The 20,142-nt window shown below is 40.5% G+C and overlaps 1 protein-coding gene and 1 long non-coding RNA gene across 3 annotated transcripts in view; one reads left to right on the top strand and one right to left on the bottom strand.

The window, feature by feature from the left end:
• The window catches only part of LOC132404104 (neurexin-3-like), a 2,171,528-nt gene that overhangs the window by 1,211,120 nt on the left and 940,266 nt on the right, over positions 1-20,142 (top strand). The window lies entirely within an intron of this gene.
• On the bottom strand, positions 1,258-14,883 carry LOC132405704 (uncharacterized). 2 transcript variants are annotated; one of them, XR_009515948.1, is made up of 3 exons: positions 14,844-14,883; positions 7,578-7,722; positions 1,258-1,568 (listed from the first exon to the last, which is right to left on the bottom strand). It is a non-coding gene; the product is annotated as an uncharacterized LOC132405704 (long non-coding RNA). The 2 variants fall into 2 exon arrangements; XR_009515947.1 differs by lacking the exon at positions 1,258-1,568 and adding an exon at positions 6,823-7,294.

The raw sequence follows: 20,142 nt of genomic DNA, 5'->3' as shown, positions 1-20,142 counted from the left end.
TGTTCTACTTGCACGATGTGCCCTCACTCCAATAATTATTGTTCCAGAAGTCAAAGATATGTATTTCAATCTTTTATTAGGAATTATCAAACATACTATTTTGAAACGATGAAACTTAGGAATACTCAAGTGTAAGCTACGTGTCATTGAGCAATCAGCAAATGAAACGGCATTTGTCAAACCACAGCTACTACAAACTGCAATGAACAAAGCAAGAATACATAACATATTCCCTTCACTTTTACCACTGTTACGTACTCGTGACACATGACAGTGGTGCCTTGTCATGTGACTGGGGTTGAAGCTGTACTGGACTTGAGGTGATGGTCTTGTGATGGCGGAATGACGTCATTTTCCCACCAGTAGAGATCATGTGACGGTTTTTTTTACAAGTTATAAAAGGTAGACCCCACCCTGTGAGGAGGGGCAATTCGTGGCTGGATTTGCCAAGTTGACTTCATGCCACTGCGTGTTTGAAGTGATGACGCAGTTTAGTTGAAGGATGAAGTTTTTATTTAATGCCTAAAGTTTAAAAGGTTAATGCCAACAGGTTCTTTATGATTCTGTTAGTTCGAGGGAATTAGAGGAGAGTGAAGATTCAAGGTTGGAAGTAAAGATCGAGGAGAATCGCTTTCTACGGTGAAACGGGGGCGACCTTTGTTTGATCCTTATTTGGAAGGATTTCGTTGACTATCTTCGTGCTAATCCCTAGGTTTAACTAGAAAGGATTGAAGGTAGTGGAGAAGGAAAGGTCAGTGCCTTTAAGCCGTTCTGTTTCGTGAATTCTTCGTGGGAAGTTCGACGTCGGGGATCGAAGCAAGCGACGTGAAAGAGAATTTAAATCGTCCTGTAAAGTCTCTCCTTTTTAAATGGACTGTGAGCATATAGAACTTTTGGCAATACCACTTTAAAGAACTGTTTTGGAATACCACTTTAAGAACTGTTTTGGGAATATCACTTTACGAACTGTTTGAACAGCCGCTCAGCAGCTGTTTCCGGTTACGGTAGTGTTTGTTTACTTTTGGGAGGATTTGTTTTCTGTGTTTAATAAACGTGTTGTTTGTTATAAGAAACCCTTGCCGAACTCATATATTTATTGTTGCCTGAATACGTAACACCACGTCCCCACTCACGTGACTAGTTACCATAATACACATAATAAACACACACTGCAGAATACAATGCAGATAGAGAACAGGTGCAATGTTGTTACACCATCCCCCCCTTATGATCTTGCACAAAGTGTAATGGCCACAGAGAAAGTGCAGAACAGGCAAATGATAAAGTGCAAGATCGTAACAAGGTAGACTGTGAGGTCAAGAGTCCATTTTATTGTACTAAAGCACCATTTAATAGTCTCATAATAGTAGAATAGTAGGAAGAAGCTTTTCCTTGAGCATGGTGATACGTTCTTTCAGGCTTTCATATCATCTTCTTGATGGGAGACGAGAGGAGAGAGAATCTCCAGGGTGGGTAAGGCCTTTGATTATGTTGGCTTCTTTGCTGAGGATGTGAGATGTATGAACAAAGTCCATGAAGGGGAGACTGGTTTCGTGATGCTCTGAGCTCTGTTGTTAGAGGGAAATTTTGAATAGATTAGGACTCTATTGGCTCTGTAAATGAATGAAAATGATAAATAAATAGAACGTCTTTCTGTACTGTGGCTCCAGAGGAATCAGCTTGTTCTGTTTTAACTTGGTGCTTGACTGATTGTGTTATCTAAAACCCTAACAGAATCTTTGGATCTGCTATGCACTTTGCAATCCAAAAGGTACACTTGGTTATTCCCTAAACACAAGAGGTTCTGCAGATGCTGGAAACCCAGCTACTCACTCAGTGTTCGAGGAACTCAGCAGGCCAGGCTGCATCTATAGAGGGGCATAAACAATCTTCTGTCCACTTCTTTCCATAGATGCTGCTTGATCTGCTGAGCTCCTCCAGCATTGTGGGTGTTGCTTTTGGTTATTCCCTGTTTCTCCTCTGTTGTACCTGGTGCAGCCAACAGGGAAAGGATCAGTACAGAATAACTATATTGAATGAGAAGAATTTTAAGTTCTTAATCCTTTATTTTTAAAGTTAAAGATTACAGAAAATGCTGTAGTTTATTCAGTCGGGTATTGTGATGGCTCACTAATACTGAGCATCCTCTCTATCACTGAAAATTATTTTTTCCCAAGGCAGATTTGTATTCTTCGTATAGTTATTTATAGATTCTATGTGTTTAGAGTCATGAAAGCTAATTAGACCATCAGACAATAAAACATAGGAGTAGAATTGGGCCATTCGGCCCATTGAGTCTCCTCTGCCCTTTGATCATGGCTGATCCATTTCCCTCTAAGCCCCATTCTCCTGTCTTCTCCCCATAATTTTTCACACCCTGACTAATCAAGAATGATCAATCCCTGCCTTAAATACACTCAATGACCTGGCTACCACAGTCTCCTGTGGCAATGAATTCCACAAATTCACCATCCTTTGGCTAAAGAAATTAGTAGTTTTAAACTGTTGTTACGCCCATATATTTTCAAAATTTATATGAGGCAGCATGGTAGTGTGACACCAGTGCGGCAACAGCTATAATATCAGGGTTTGATTCCAGCCGCTGTCTGTAAAGAGTTTGTATATTCTTCCTGTGACCATGTGGGTTTCCTCCTGGTGCTCTGGTTTCCTCCCAAAGTCCAAAGACATAGGGGTAGAAATTTGTGGGCATGCTATATTCATGCTGGAAGCATGGCGGCACTTCTGGTTTGTCCAGCATAATCCTTGATGACTTGATTAGACACTCTCGCTTCATTTCACTGCATGTTTCAAAGTTCAAAATAAATATATTATCAAAGTACATATGTATCATGATATATTACCCTGAGATTCATCTTTGATGCACTTGTGACAAATAAAGCTAATCTTTTAGTCTTTAAATCTTTTGCCTCTAATTGGATATTAGAGTATTTACTTTTGAGCTTTCTGGCAGAATGATTAGATGCCACACTTCCTTCATGAAGTCATTGTTACTGAAGTCTCTCAGTATTTGATATCAGCAAAGAGGAAATCCCAGCATATTGACCCCCACCTTCTTCACAGCTGGTTGCAAAGTCCAGGCAGTATAGGATGACAGTCCTCCCACCACATAATCTAAACCAATACTTCAATGCAAGGCTGCCTTCTGTTAAATGGGGTTATAAATCTAGGAAGGCTATAGATGTTCCAACTCCTCTGCCTCGTGCTTAACAAAGAAAAGCGCAGAATCCTCCTGGCACTCATCTGAATCTATTCCCCCCCCCCCCCCACCATCGACTAAATATCCACCAACTCAAGAAATTAAATCAGTTATTTATCCTGCTTTGAAAATTGTTGGCCACAACATTTTACCGTGTTGGCCCACATCTGAGTCACTGCTCTGTAATTCATTCTGTGTGAAAACCTTTGGGAAGTCATTGAAAGGTGTGATAAGACATTAAATAAATGCAGGTCCTCTTTGCTCCCGTTGTTATTGCTGTGCTGAGCCATCATGGAAATTACCTGTCAGTTAGTCCAATCAGAGCCACAGCCAATTCCGATTCAATTCCAACCATCGGGGCAAATGGATAGCCAGTGGCAATGATGCTATGTTCTGCTTGGTCTCACTTTCTTGCAGCTGGACTGTGGACTAATCAGTATTTATCTTTATTCCTCAGCCCTGCTAAGCGGTGAGCTGAGGTCCGCAATTTAAACGCTATCATCTTGTGGGCCATTGCACACACATTTGCAAGAACGTTAAGCATCACAAGATAAAGGGAACAAGAGCATATTTCAGAATGATAGCATTAAAGTACGTATTGAAAATTTAGTAAGTGTTGATCAGGTTGGCCTTGTTACAGATGTCATTCCTCAATGTTTACGGTGAACAAAGTGATGGGGAAGTGGGGTGATACGGTAGCATAGTGATTAGCGTAACACTATCACAGCACCAATGATCCAGGTTCAGTTCCCACCTCTGCCTGAGAGGAGTATATATATTCACCCCATGGCCCATGATAGTGGGTATCCTCCAGGAGGTCAAGTTTCCTCCCACATTCCAAAGATATTTGGGTTAGTAGGCTAGTTGGTCATATGGGTGTCATTGGATGGCATGGACTTGTTGGGCCGGGAGGTCCTGTTACCGCACTCTATCTGTCAATAAATAAAAAGTTATGCAATTTGTAATTAACGGGGGAAGTGCTCATATTTCTGAGGCACTGAGCAGAAATCAAAGTTCAAAGTAAATTTATTATCCAAGTATTTTCTTACAGGTATTCACAGTAGATACAAAGAAACACAATTGAATCAATGAAAAACTACACACAAAAAGTCTGACAAGCAATAAATGTGCAAAATAAGACAAATTGGGCAAATACAAAAAAAAAATCAAACAATAGTAACATAATAAAGAAAGCAAGAACACTGAGAACATGAGTTGTTGAGTCCTCAAAACTGAGTCCATGGGTTGTTGAATCAGTTGAGTGATGAGGAGAGGTGTGGCTCCACAGAAGGAACACCATGAGGTTTCATTTCCCACCTGTGCCCATATGAAATGAGAGGTCCAAAACAATACAGACAAGAGAAGAGGAACATCTTGCATTTATAAAGAAATTTGCACTGGAATATCAGATCCAGTGATCACATCACTACATCCAGTGATGTAGTCTCCACAAAATTTCCTTCGACCCACGCCTGGACCATAGCCTTCTATGTACTTATCCAAATCTCTTAAATATTACAACTGAACCTGCATCCACCACATCTGCTAGCAGCTCATTCTACACTAACAACACCTTCTGTGTGAAGATGTTCCTCCTCAGATACCCCAGATACTTCACCTTTCACCCATAAAGCTATAACCTCCAGTTTTAGTGTCAAGCAACCTCACTGCAAGAAGCCTGCTTGAATTTAGCTGCCTACACCCTTCATAATGTTATATACCTCTGCTAAAACTTCCCTCATGTTCCTACACTCCAGGGAAAAAATGTCCTAACCTCCTCAAACTTTCCTGAAAACTCAGGTCCTCAAGTCCCAGCAACATCCTCGTAGGTTTTCTTGATATTCTTTCAATTTTATTGATACCTTTACTATAGACTAGCAATCAGAACTGCACACCACACTCCAAATTTGGCCCCACAAGCACCTCAGACATTTCAACAGAGTATCCCAATTCCTGTACTCAATATTCTGATTTATGAAGACCAATATGCCAGAAGCTGTCTTTACGAGCCTATCTACCTGAGGTGATCCTATCTATCCACGAACTTTATGCCTGAAAGATGGTGATGTGGCACCTTAGCCTGGATTTTAGTGCTCGACTCTCTGGTACGGGACCCTGATCTGCAAAGAAGTCACTCAGAGAATTACCCTCTGAGTCACAGCTGGAAGAATGAGGTTTTCTGCCTGGTGTTCCCCTGCCCAGTTCCTGAATGAATTATTTCTTCGGTACTGTTCCTCAGCCTTTCAGAGTAGTCAGCTAAAATTAATGCATGGAGGAGATTAAATCCAATGATGTTTGTGAGACAAAAAAAAAATGTGTGATCAACTCAGGTGATCTAGAACAAGACCATTGCTGACACAAGCTGTGACTGCTTTATAGTCACAATGCCACGTTTACCAAGAGGCGCTCCACGGATATTCTAAGCATCAGAGATTCTGCAGATGCTGGGAATCCAGAGTATCATACACAAAATGCTGGAGGAACTCAACAGGTCAGGTCACATTGATGGAAAGGAACAAAGAGTTGATGCCACAGATATTTAAAGCACCAGAGATTCTGTACATGCTGGAATTCTAGAATATTATATGCAAAATGTAAGAGGAACTCAGCAGGTCAGATAGCATCTGTGGAGGGAAATATAGAATCAACATTTTGAGCAGAGACCCTTCATCAGCACTGGGAAGGGTCTAATACTGGAAGTGGGATTGAAATTGGAACTGGAGTTAGAATTGGTTTATTATTGTCACAGAGGTACCATTAAAACTTGCCTAGCATACTGTTCATACAGATTAAATCATTACACAGTGCATTGGGCTAGAAAAAGATAAACCAATATCAATGCAGAGTGAAGTGTGACAGCCGTTCATGATTGTCATTATTGATCTTTCAAAAAAATAATTTCAAGGACTACTACTGTTTTCATTCTAGATTTACTTCAGTACATGTACTTAAATTCTCAAGATTCGGATTTCTGTCTCCACTTCAATATTCTAGGGTCCTAGTTGTTAGTATCATAACTAAATTGAAAAAAATTGCCCAAACAAGAAATATACTTCTTGTTGTTATCTGCAATTTAAATATTATGTTCTGTCACTAGATTGAGCTTGTAACCTGTATTCTTCCCTTTTCACCCTTCCTTCCTGTCCCCACAGTTTGCAATATTTCCTTCTGTCCTTGTATACTCCTGCACTCGGAAAATTCTATACCTAACGCTCCCATCTTGGTGAATTGTAAACTTCCTCAAAACCTGACTCTATGGCCACCACTCTTTAATTGTCTTTTCTAACTATTCTCCAGTTCCATTGCTCAATGACTGACTCTCCTCTGGAGAAATCCCTGAGTAGTAAAGGAAGGCAATACAATGTTGAACATGGGTTAGAGAAAACAGTGAAGCAAGGGGGATATCTGTAGTAAGGACTAGTAATGGCACTGATGAGCGGGTCTTTTAAGTGCATAATTCTGAATAATGTGACATGCTGAGTTCTTCCTTTATCTCAGATTTCCAGACTCTGCAGTGTTTGTATTGATTATCTTTCTTATACAAACATTAGACATTTTCAAAGATGGTTGACTTTTCTACAAAGACATGCCTAAACTATTGGTTTCAAACCACCAGAGGAACAACTCACCTCCAGGTAATCCTGAGATTCTGGCATGATCAGAACCACAAACAGAACCAGATTTAACGTTGTCAAATGTGAAATTTGTTGTTTGTGGCAGCAGTACAGTGCAAGACACAAAAAATTACTTTGAGTTACAATAAGAATATATAAAAAATAAATAGTGAAGAAAGAGAACAAGATAATGAGGTAGCATTTGTGGACCATTTGAAATGTTGACAGGTAAAGGTAGAAGTAGTACCGGGGATCTTCTAAGAAGAGAAAACTGTAATCTTTGACAGAGCAACATTCTCCAAGTACTGTAATGGGGACCTGATTGTTAATATTTGTAGCGTTCGCGCTCGGGTGTAACGGAACGCCGAACTAAACACCGAGTTAAACCTTTGTCAATGACGACAGGATCACAGTAAGATTAACCGTTTACTGTTCACTCTTCCACATTAACGTATGGTGAAAACTGTTGATAAAACAATACAAGATTTGTACAGCATTTGTTTCCTTCTTGATATTACATTTACATCGTAAATACTTGCAAAGGTAAAACTACAACAACTACATTACATTAAAGTGCAGCATACAGTCAGAATCTACCTACGTCATTGACTGCTTTAAATACACTTCAACTCAAACTATCCACAACTCTTTAACTAAAAAAAACGTAAACCTTATCGACCGTCATTACTTTTAACAGGATCGGCATTAACATTTTAATTCAACATATCAATTATCTCATGACTTACAGCGTTGCTCTCGCTATGTTTCTGGTGCGTAGAAAGAAAGGTTTGCTGCGCTGGACTCGCACATGTCTGCCCCCACCTTTCCATTTCTCCCAAACCGGTATTTTCCCACAAGACGCGGCGAAACCGTATGTGACGTCATCGCATGCTGCAATATATCACAGACAACGAATTTACTTTAAACAATCCTAACTTTAACTAGAATGCTAACAAACGAATTACTAAGCAAAAATATTATAAACTAAATAACTGCCATAAAGGCAACACAATATTGCTGAAATACACTCAGTGCCCACCTCCTGTACCCAATACAGAGGCCACTGAGGGTATGTTCATTCTCATTTGCAGCTGTATCCCACCCACTTCAAGGTTTGATGTGTTGTGTGTTCAGAGATGCTCTTCTGCACACCACTGTTGCAATGTGTGGTTATTTGAATTACTCTCACCTTCCTGCCAGCTTCAACCAGTCTGGCCATTCTCCTCTGAGCTTAACAACCCACAGGACTGCTGCTCACTGGATTTCACTGGAAAGAAGGCCAGCAGTTGCTGAGATACTCAAACCACCCCATCTGGCACCAACGATCTTTCCGTGGACAATATGGATCACATTCCTTCCTCATTCTGATGATTGGTCTGAACAACAACTGAACCTTTTGACCATGCCTGCATGCTTTATGCATTGACTCACTGCCACTTGTTTGGCTGATCAGATATTTGCATTAACAAGCAGGCATCCTGAATAAAATGGCTACTGAGTGTATGGCTTGAATACTTGACAGAAAACTATGCAGCTTACATTATATATAAGAGAATATAAACCAATAATGTGATAATAAATAAGTTTGGCGATAATTCAGTTGAATTAATATCATAGTCCCGGTCTATCTTTTTTTTAATTGAGTTATGGCGCAGAATAGGCCCTCCCGGCACTTTGAGCCATGCCTCTGAGCAATTGCTAGATTTAATCCGAGCCTAATCATGGGACAATTTACTATGACAAATTAACCTATCAACTGCATTATAGTCGAGCATCAGCACTATCGTCCCTCCTGTCTGAGTAAATCTGAGACAAATTAATTTTTTATCAATGAAATAAGAATACAGCTCAGAGTACAGTGGCACAGCTAGTGCTAAAATAAGCTTGGTAAGTCGTATGTACATGGAAACATTGAAAGACTCAATGAAATGTATTGTTTGCATCAATGAACAACACAGCCCGGGGATACTAACCCCGTATGTCTTTGGAATGTGTGCAGAAGCCAGGGCATCGTGAGGAAACCTGTGCACGGTAGTGTGGTTGCTCCTTTGCAGCACTAGTGGACATGGCCTTGGTGCTGCTGTTGTGGGGTCTTCACCTTCTCCCTCAGTCTATGCCAGTTTCCAGCAAGTACTCCATTTCCCTCCCATGTTCCAAAGACATGGATTAACTGGTGACTGAGAATTGTGTGTGAAGAAGTCGGTGTGTAGAATCTTTTGGGGGGGGGGTGATGCTGAGAATATGGGGAAGTTATTTTTTTAAATGTGATAATGTAATGTAAATGTGTGGCAGACGGTTGCGACAGACTAGAACATTTCGATATCTATGTGAGTTGCATTAGAAGGGTAATTTCTTTCTCCAAAAACAGTTGTCATCATTGCCAACAACAGACAGACAGACAGACATACTTTATTCATCCCGAGGGAAATTGGGTACAAGAAGGTACAAGTGCCTCAGCATTCGCCTCGCCAGCTTCAAGAACAGTGACTACCCCTCAATCATCAGGCACTTATCAGGATAACCACACTTACTCTATTTCTGGTGCTCCCACAGCCAATGATCTCACTTTAGGGTGTCTTTATCATTCATTCTCTCATTACATTTTGCTATTTATTTATATTTGCATTTGCACAGTTTGCTGTTCATTCCTCCTGTTTACAGTTACTGTCATGTAGATGTGCTGAGTATGCCCACAGGAAAAAGAATCTCAGGGTACCATAGAACCATAGAACACTACAGCACAGTACAGGCCCTTCAGCCCTCCATGTTGTGCCGACCCATGTAATCCTTAAAATAAAGTACTAAACCCACACTACCCCATAACCCTCCATTTTTCTTTCATCCATGTGCCTGTCCAAGAGGCTCTTAAATACCCCTAATGTTTTAGCCTCTACTACCATCCCTGGCAAGTCATTCCAGGCACCCACAATCCTCTGTGTAAAACACTTACCCCTGATGTCTCCCCTAAACTTCCCTCCCTTAATTTTGTACATATGCCCTCTGGTGTTTGCTATTGGTGCCCTGGGAAACATGTACTGAGTATCCACCCTATCTATGCCTCTCATAATCTTGTAGACTTCTATCAAGTCCCCTCTCATTCTTCTACGCTCCAAAGAGAAAAGTCCCAGCTCTGCTAACCTTGCTTCATATGACTTGTTCTCCAATCCAGGTAACATCCTGGTAAATCTCCTGTGCACACTCTCCATAGCTTCCACATCCTTCCTATAATGAGGTGATCAGAATTGAACACAATACTTTAAGTGCGGTCTCACCAGAGATTTATAGAGTTGTAACATGACCTCTCTACTCTTGAACTCAATCCCCCTGTTAATGAAGCCTAGCATCCCATAGACTTTCTTAACTACCCTATCAACTTGTGCAGCGACCTTGAAGGATGTATGGATTTGAACCCCAAGGTCCCTTTGTTCATCCACACTCTTAAGTAATTGACCATTAATCTTCTTCTGGTTTGTCCTTCCAAAATGCATCACCTCACACTTATCCAGATTGAACTCCATCTGCCATTTTTCTGCCCAACTCTGCAGCCTGTCTATATCCTCTTGTAACTTTGACCACTTACAGCTCCATCCACAACTCCTCCAATCTTCGTGTCATCCGCAAACTTACTCACCCATCCTTCCGCCTCTACATCCAGGTCATTTATAAAAATCACAAATAGCAGGGGTCCCAGGACAGATCCCTGCAGCACTCCACTAGTCACCGACTCCCAGGCAGAATACTTTCCTTCCACAACTACCCTCTGCTTTCTTCCTTTAAGCCAATTTTTTATCCAAACATCCAAGGTTCCACTTAACCTATGCCTCATGACTTTCTGGATGAATCTCTCATGAGGGACCTTGTCAAATGCTTTGCTAAAGTCCATGTAGACCACATCCACTGCCCTACCCTCATCAATTTCCTTTGTTACCTCTTCAAAAAACTCAATCAGGCTCTTGAGGCATGATCTTCCCTTCACAAAGCCATGTTGACTATTGACATGTTGAGGGTAGTATGTGGTAATGTGTATGCACTCTGATAATAAATTTTATGGTGAACTTATGAACTTTAACTTCCTGGTTAAAGAATAGTTTTCCTCCAATCGTCCCTATGCTACCTTACAAAGGAATTGATGGATTCCTTTGTATGGAATTCATTCATATGTAGCACCTTCTGAGCAGTGGAACACACATAAAATGCTGGAGAAACTCAGCAGGTCAGGAAGCATCAATAGAAAGGAATATAAAGGGTCAACATGTTGGGCCAAACCACTTCATCAGGACTCAAGGCTCTCGACCTGAAATGTTAACTCTTTATTCCTCTCCATTGCTGCTACCTGACCTGCTGAGAACCTCCAGCCTTTTGTGCATGTTACTCTGGATATCCAGTACCTTCAGAATCTCTTGTGTTTCCCTTCTGAGCTGAATAGACAAAGTAAGAAACGTTGAGATCAGGTCAGCTGGATAAATTGCCTGCAGTGGAAACCTGCGGAAAGTTGTTATGTCAGATTTTTCTGTATTTTGCATGAACTGTAACTTGCCACATCAAAGTATTATTCCCATTTGTTTTGTTAATACCAACTGTTGTAAACTTTTAGTCAGTGGGCTAAGTGTTTAATTTATGCCGATTTGATTGCTTAGTTGGCAGAGGTAGGGAATAAGTTATTTGAAAAAAAACACGAGACAGTGTGCAATTCTTGTGCTGAAAAGGCAGATTTTACTCAAATTAGCTGTCAAGAAGCAAAAAAGGAAATGCATTTATTTAGCATTTTATGATATAAGACTATATGACCATAAGATATAGGAACATTAGTCCATTGACCCATCAAGTCTTCTCTGTCATTCTATCATGACTGATTTATTGTCCCTCTCAACTAATTCTCCTGTCTTCTCCCCATAATTTTAGACACCCTTATTAATCAATAAAATATTAAACTTCGCTTTAAACATACCAAATGACTGTCTGTGAATTCCACAGATTCACCATCCCCTGGTTAAATTCTCTATTCTAAAGGGATGTCACAGTATTGTGCGGCTGTGCCCTCTGGTCCAAGACACTCCCTCTGTCTGAAACTCCCATTATCTCTTGAAAGCTTCCCAAAAGAAAGTCTGCAATAATGGCCCTCCACTATCAGAATCAAGTTTAATATCACTGACATACCTGCAAATTGTGAAATTTTCAGTAATACACTGCAATAAAGTAATAATAAAAACTATAAATTAAATTAAGAAGAATATATAAAAAACAATTAAATAAGTAGTGAAAATGATGGAAAAGATACTGAGGTAGTATTCGTAAATTCATTGACCATTCAGAAATTTGATGATGGAGCAGAATAAGCTGTTCCTGAAATGCTGAGTGTGTGTCTTCAGGCTCCTATACCTCTTCCTTGATGGTAACATTGAGAGTAAGGTGATGTTCTGGGTGATGGGAGTCCTTAATGATGAATGCCGTCTCTTTGAAGCATTGCCTTTTGAAGATGTCCTCAATGTTGGGAAGGCGAGTGTCTAGATGGAGCTGGCTGAGTTTACAACATTCTGAAGCATTTTCCTTTCCTTTTCAGTGGCCAGTCCGTAGCAGACAGTGATGCAACCAGTAAGAATGCTCTCTACAGTATATCTATAGAAATTTGTGAGTGTCTTTGGTGACATACTAAATCTCCTCAAACTCCTTATGACATTCAGCCATTGTTGTGCATCTTTTTTAATTGCATCAATGTGTTGGGCCCAGGATAAATCCTCTGAGATGTTGATGCCCAAGAACTTGAAACAGCTCACCCTTGCCACTTCTGAGCATTTGATGATGAGTGGTGTGTGTTCCCTTGAGTTCCTCTTTCTGAAGACCACAAATTAGGTCCTTGGTCTTACTGACATTGAGCTACAAGGTTATTGCTGCAACACCCCTCCACCAGCTGATCTATCTCACTCCTGTACGTCTCCTCATCACCATCCATCTACCTGATGAATGGATCGGCTGTCCTTTGAGGTGGACATGGGAAAATGAGTAGTTGAGTGGATTTGTAATGTACAGGTTATGACATCAAGCACAGACATCAAGGATAGCAGGCACTCAGAACGAGTAATGCAACCAGTTTATCTACAATATTTTACCGATGTTGACTGAGGGAAACAAATTGACCAGGAAGCTAGGAAAAACTCTCCAACACTTCTCCAACGTAAAAGTAAATTTATTTTTGGTAAGCTGCCCACAAAATGCAGTCGGATGTTGCCAGCACCATCTTGGAAAAAGCACGATGCGAAAGATTTTTCATGCTCACCTGATTCAGTGAAGGCATGCAGTCTCTTATCGGAAAGTGACTAGTACAGATATTCTGTACTGAAGTATCTGGGGTAAGATGTGAACTCAAAATCTCTTAATTCATAGTTGGAAGTGCCATCCACTGGACCATAGTTGAGAACATAATTAGAATGAAAATAGATTCATAGAGTCACAGAGTACTACAGCATAGAAGCAGGCCCTTCAGCCCATCTAGTCTGTGCTGATCTATTATCCCGCCTAGTCCCATCGATTTACACTTGGCCTATTGCCCTCCAGACTCCTCTCATCCATGTACTTATATAAACTTCACATAAATTTTGAAATCAAACCTGCATCCACTACTTCTGCTGCGGCACATCCTAGTGACTTTTTTCTGTTATTCTTTTAACATTATTGATATCTTTCTTTTAGATAGGTGACCAAAACTCCACACATTACTCCACACACTAGGCCTCACCAACATCTTATACAACTTCAACATAACATCCCAACTTCTGCACTTAATATATTGACTTTTGAACACCAATGTGCCAAAGGCTCTCTTTATGACCCAATCTACCTGTGATGCCACTTTCAAGAAAGTAGGGATCTGGACTCCCAGATCCCTCAATTCTACCACACTCGTCAGTGCCCCACCATTCACCATGCATGTTCTATCCTGGTTTGTCTCCCCAAAGTGCAACACCTCATGCTTGTCTATGGTAAATTCCATTTGGCATTTTTCCAGCTGGGCCAGACCCCAATGCAAACTTTGATAGCATTCTTCGATGTCCACAATGCCACCAAAATGTATTCATAAGGATTTCAGTCAAAACTTCTGGTATGAACTTAACAATCCTTTAAGTGGAAAGTAGGTAAACAAAGGAAAAAGGAATTAAATGGTATGGTGGAGGAGTTGGACGAATAAAGGTGTGAGGTGTGCCTGAGAAGCAGATAAGAACTGGTAATCTATTACCTAAGTCACTGCACTGTAAACACTTTAAACTATATATTATAATGGTGTTTATGTTGTAAATGCATGTTGGTATTTCTATATTCATTCACATTTATTCCATATCTGTGCTTTAACCCCTGCATTTATTTTTTAATATAATTCTTTATTCTTGATCATTGTTGAATGGTATTCTTTGTTGCATGTTGTGCTAACACACCACCACAAATTCCTAATACATATAAATATATAAGGCAAATCAAGCAATCCTTGATCCTTATACACTTGAATGATATTTGCAGCAAGTTCCATGTAATCAGGATTTTTAAAAAGGGGGAAATTGGGGTTAAGAGCTGACATTGGTCTTCCCCCTTTGGTGCATTATTCTCTTAGAATATCTTTCTTTGCCGAAAATGAGAGGCAAGGTAAAATTAATTTAAAACCTATTTGCAAGCAAGCTGAAAGCTGCCAAGTTATGGAGAAGCATTGAGTTAGCTCAAGGATCTATGTAGTCAGTGATAATGAGTGAAATGGAGGTGATGTAAGCGAGACAATTACATGAAATGTAATGATGAGCTGCTTGTGATAGCGAGGTAATGCTCCAACATTTCAAATTGGAATGTATTTCTTTTTCTAATGCTATTCATTGAGACAAGGATGATAATTGTGAGAGTAATTACTGGCAGGGTTGTCTATTTTAAAATGAGAAAGGAGTCAGAGTCGAGCGGGAATGTGGAATAGTATCCCAGCCAAAATAGTTCACAATATGCTGAGAGTCTCCATTACAGAGGAGTTTGATGAATACCTGATTAATTACAAGTCCACAGGTTATTTTTCAAATTCATTCGGATGTGCCCAGGTGTGCTGTAGGACATCATGGTCCACTCTTGCTGGGACAGCAAAAATTGTTCCTGCAGGTTCTGGATGTTGAAAAACACTTGTCTGAATGAGAAAACAATATAAGATCTGTAGGGGATAAATCAGCCATGTCTCCACAATGCTGATCACATTTCCAGCATTTCTATATAACTGCTTCAAATGTATTTTGATGGTTGTAAAACCCTTTGGGACCATCTACAACCATGAAAACCATTATATAAACTGACATTTTCTCTCTCTTTCCATATGTTCAGAGATGCTGATGTATGTATAGAGTCAGAGAAGTTTTGTCTGTTCAGTTTGTCTCAATCCCTTGATCTTTCCCCACACCCTTTGAACTTTGTCCACATATTTGAAGTTATTTTTTGGATCGTCGCCCTCTCAGGGCCTGTATTCCAATCATAACGACTCCAGGTGTAAAACAACCGCAAAGCGCTGGAGGAACTCAGCAAGCCAGATAGTATCTATGGAGAGGAATACAAAGTCGATATTTTGGGCCGAGACACTTTGACAATATATTCCTTTCCATGGTTGCTGCCTGACCTGCTGAGTTACCCCAGTATTTTGAGTGTGTTGCTCCGGATTTCCAGCATCTGCAGAATCTCTTGTGTTTATGAAAAATAGTATCCCCAATGAAGGGTCTCGACCTGAAGCATCATCTGTTATACCTCTCCATAGATGCTGCCTGACTAGTTGAGTTCCTTGAGTATATTGCATGTTTTGCTGTGCATTTCCGGCATTTTCAAAATCACTTGTTTTTATATCACTTTGCAATTCCACCTCTTTTGTCCTGTTGGTTGAAGAGAAATTTGACCATAATGACAATTATAGCCAACCAAGTAGTGAATCTAGTTTTGAGTGCAATATTTAAGGAAGTTTGGTTAAATACATAGATGTGAGGGGCATGGAAGGTAATGTGCAGGTGGGGGATTGGTTAGGCTAAACAGAAGTACAGTTCAGGACAGACTAGACAGCCCAAAAGACTTGTTTCTAAGCTTGTACTGCTTTGTGAGTCCATGACTTTATCATTTGAATGACTTAAAGGAGACTGAGGATGTGCTGGCTTCATGCTATTTTGATCTCAGAACTATCAGGTAGATTGGGGCCGGCGCACAGCAGACTCAGAGAGGATTACCATGGCCACAATGCTGTCAAAGGCCTTTCTTCTGTACGATGTTCTGAAGTTTTCAAGATTGTGTCTGGACCAATTCTAATTACAAAAATGAAGAAAGGTTATTCTCAATCACTTCCTAGAACTAGTTTACCTTTCGGAACTGTTAATCTACCTAGTCCCATGAATCCACACTTGGACCATAGCCCTCAATTATTCTTTCATCCATATGCCTACCTACGATTCTTGTAAATGTCCACACTGTATCAACCTCTACCACCACCCCTAGTGTGCGTTCTATGCACCTAGTATTCTCTGTGTACAAAAATTTACCTCTCATATCTCTCCTAAACTGTCCCCTGCTTGAATTAAAAGGATGTCTTCTAGTACCAGCCATTGCCCATGTGAGAAAAAATACATCAGTTATCCACTTTATCTTTGCTTCTTAAAATCTATCAAGTCACCTCTCATCCTTTTCTATTCTAAAGAGAAAAGCCCAAGGTAACACAACCAAAATGCTGGGGGACGCAGCAGGCCAGTCTGCATCTATGGAAAAGAATAAACAGTCGATGCTTTGAGCTGAGACTCTTCATCAGGACTGGAAAGGAATGGTAGAAGTGAGAATAAGAAGTTGAGGGGAGGAGAGGAAGAAGTACAAGGTAGTAAATGATAGGTGAATCTGGGAAAGGAGGAAGAGTGAAGTAAAGAGTTGGGAAGTTGATTGGTGAAAGAGATGAAGGGCTGGGAAAGAGGGAATCTGATCGGAGAGTATAGAAGAACAGGGTGAGGGACACAAGATTGAAAACTATAGTTTGCTCAATCTTTTCTCATAAGATATGCTCTCTAATTCAGGCAGCAATCTAGCAAATCTCCACTTGGTGGCTGTAATATATTCTAATAATGTGAAAAGGATATTTACCTGTCTTTTTCTGATAATCTCAAATCTATATTCAACCCCAGCCACTGCACTCATTCCATCAGTGAACATGATCATTTCCTGCTATCTGCTGAAAGAACTGCTTAATTTTTAAAGCCTCCTTTAGATTGTCATTATGTCACTCATTGAAAGAAGCCTCAGTGTTTCAAGTTAGTTCTTCATTGTGTTGTCATCTCATACATAGTCATTTAGTGAATCTTTGCCAATCACATTCCATGCAAAGCAGCTTCCACTCATGTGGTAACCATGTGTGCCAACACTAATCTAGTTCTATTCAGACTGAACATCATTGTTGTTTCTTTTTGCCTTTTCTTGTCATTGTCTTCAAAGTGTAGAGATCTGCTTACTTACATTGGATATACAAGAGGCTGTAAGTGCTGGAATCAGGAGCAACAAACAGTCTGCTGGATAAGCTCAGCATGTCAATTTTCCTCTGTGGGAGGAAAGGAATTGCCAACCATTTCGGGTTGCAACTCTGCATCAGGATGCAGCCTGCAAAACTTGTACTTGCACGATGCTTATTAAGTCCTGAAGTTGGGTTTTGACCCAAAACTGCAACAGTTCCTTCCTTCCTACAGATACTGCTTGAACGCTGAGTTCTTCCATCAGAATTTATTGATTTTGTCTTGTTTAGAGCATAGTGACAGGCCCTTTCAGCCCAGCAAACTTGTTCCACCCAATTGTATCCATGTGACCAATTAACCTACTAACTCATGCACTTCTGGAACGTGGGAGGAAACTGGAGCACTCAGGGAAAACTTGTGCTGTCATGGGGAGAACCTTCAAGTTCCTTACAGACAGGGTGGAATTGAATGCAGGTTGCTGGTGCTGTAACAGCATTATGCTAACTGTCACCGTTTCATCCCAAACATCAGAGACTCTGGCTTATTTACACATTTCCAAGTCTTAGAAACAGTATAGCACAGAACAGGCCCTTTTGTCCATGACCTTTTAAACTGCTCTAAGATTAATCTAAGCCTTCCCTCCCATGTAGTCCTCCAATTTTCTGTCATCATTGGCCTGCATAAGAGTTTCTTAAATGCCCCTAATGTATCTGCCTCTACCACTATCTCTAGCAGGGTGTTCCAAGGACCCACCACTCCTGTGCAAAATCGTACCTCTGACATGCCCCCTGTAGGGGACCTCCTTTGGTCAGGTTTGACCATGGATGCGTCTCAGCGGTCTGCGTGATAAGCAAGCCAGGGCAGAACGATATGTCCATGTAGCAAGCTCTCCCTCTCCACACAGCTGTTGAATCTAAAGGCACGCCAGACACCAACACAGTTTGGCACCAGTGACATCACAGGAGTTGCCAGTCAGTATTGAACTCAATGTAGGACTGCCTTAGGGACCCCAGCTCTGGATTTTTCCCTCTGGGTTTATTCCTGAAGTCTTCCCCATGCTACAAGGCAGCAGAGGTTTGAGATCAGAGTTTTCCTTCTCCTAGATGAGATGCCAACCACGGCTGAAGAGCCCCATTTACCCTAAGCCCGCTATACTTGCCTCCAATAATTATGTCTCCTTTTATTAGTCATTTCCATCCTGGGTTAAAGATCTCTGCCTGTCCACTCAATTTATGCCTCTTATGATCTTGTACACCAAAGTCTTCTTCATCTGATATTAAATGTCTTTCTGCAATGTACAACTGTTACAAACGTGCTTTACAAACGTTACTCAGAAGCCTTTGCTGACTTCTGTCACTTGGCTCCATCAGCCCATTTTTGCTTTTTCCTGTCCTCCACCTTGTCACAAACCTTCCCTTTTGTTCCCTCCTCCCTTCTGTTGCGCTCTCTGCATGTTAATAGTTGTTCCATCTCTGATGGTTTCCAGCTCTATGAAAGGTCATGGACCAGAAACAATAACTCTCTTTCATTCTCCACAGATGTTGCCTGCTCTGCTGAGTATTTGCAGCATTTGGTAATTTATATAACATTTTCATCTGTCTATTTATGACCTTTTCCTTGGTTTTGTCTCCAACAGAACAATAGCCAGTTATCTGGACTCCTGCAATTTTTGTTCCTCCAGTTTATTTACAAGCTTGCTATTTGGAATGTCATTCATTTTGATGCTTTCTCCCCACCCTCCCCCCCCAAAATATGATCATTCGCCTTTCACTACATCAAAATGTAACTGCCACCTGAGCTCCCTTTATTACAACTATTTGTAATCTCTGGCACTCTTCCCAGTATATTTTTTAAAAATATTTTGGTATCATTGATCATCTGCCTGTTTCCAATGTATTTAAGTTAAGATAGATGAAAAATAAATTAAAGACCAGCCCTGGTCCTCAGAGATACATAGTCACTGATACTGAACTCCCAGAATTAAGGGTTCTGCACATCCACCACAATTTGCTTGACATTTGAGCATGAGAACAAATGGAACTCCCAGACAAAGGGCAAAGATGTTCATTTATTTTACTTTTCTGTGAAGAAAAGATGATGCATTAAGAGAGGCTCAGTTAGGGTGTGTCATCTGCAGCTTCTTGTTCCCTCCACCTATCACCTCTCAAACTCTGTCAGTAATCTCACTCTTCCCTTCTCCATCTAATTATTATCAAAGTATGTATGTATCACTGTATACTACCTTGAGGTATATTTTCTTATAATGCATTTATAGGAAAATAAAGAAATACAACAGAATTTTATGAGGAAAAGCTGTAAATAACAAACAAGCATTGTGTAAAAGAAGACACTGTGCAAATAATGTAAAAATTTTTTTAAAGTAATATTGAGAACATGAGTTGCAGAGTCCTTGAAATAGGTTGTGAAGTCAGCTCAACATTGGGGTGAGTGAAGTTATTCACTCTGGTTCAGGAGCCTAATGGTTGTAGGGTAATAAATGTTTCTGAACATGGATCCACCTATCATTTGCCAGTTTATTCCTCCCCATCACCACTTTTCACTGGCTAGCTCCCCCTCAATCTTTCAGTACGGAGGAAGAACCTTGCCCGAATTGTTGACTGTCAGTTTTTCTTCACAGATCTTGCCTGACCTACTGAGTTCCTCCAGCTTCTTGATTGTTACTCCAGATTTCATCACCTTCAGACCCGTGCATCATATTTAATACTTTGTTCCAAGTCCTTATCTCTTTGCCAGTTCCACCAGGTAAATGCCAGGAACAGTAATCTTGCTCAAATTTCTGTGATGTGACTTCATAAAGTATTATGTGGAATTT

This window comes from Hypanus sabinus, chromosome 2 (assembly GCF_030144855.1).
Source record: "Hypanus sabinus isolate sHypSab1 chromosome 2, sHypSab1.hap1, whole genome shotgun sequence".
Taxonomy (NCBI): domain Eukaryota; kingdom Metazoa; phylum Chordata; class Chondrichthyes; order Myliobatiformes; family Dasyatidae; genus Hypanus; species Hypanus sabinus.
Note: the sequence above shows the minus strand (reverse complement) of the source record. Positions and strands in the feature narration are given on the sequence as shown.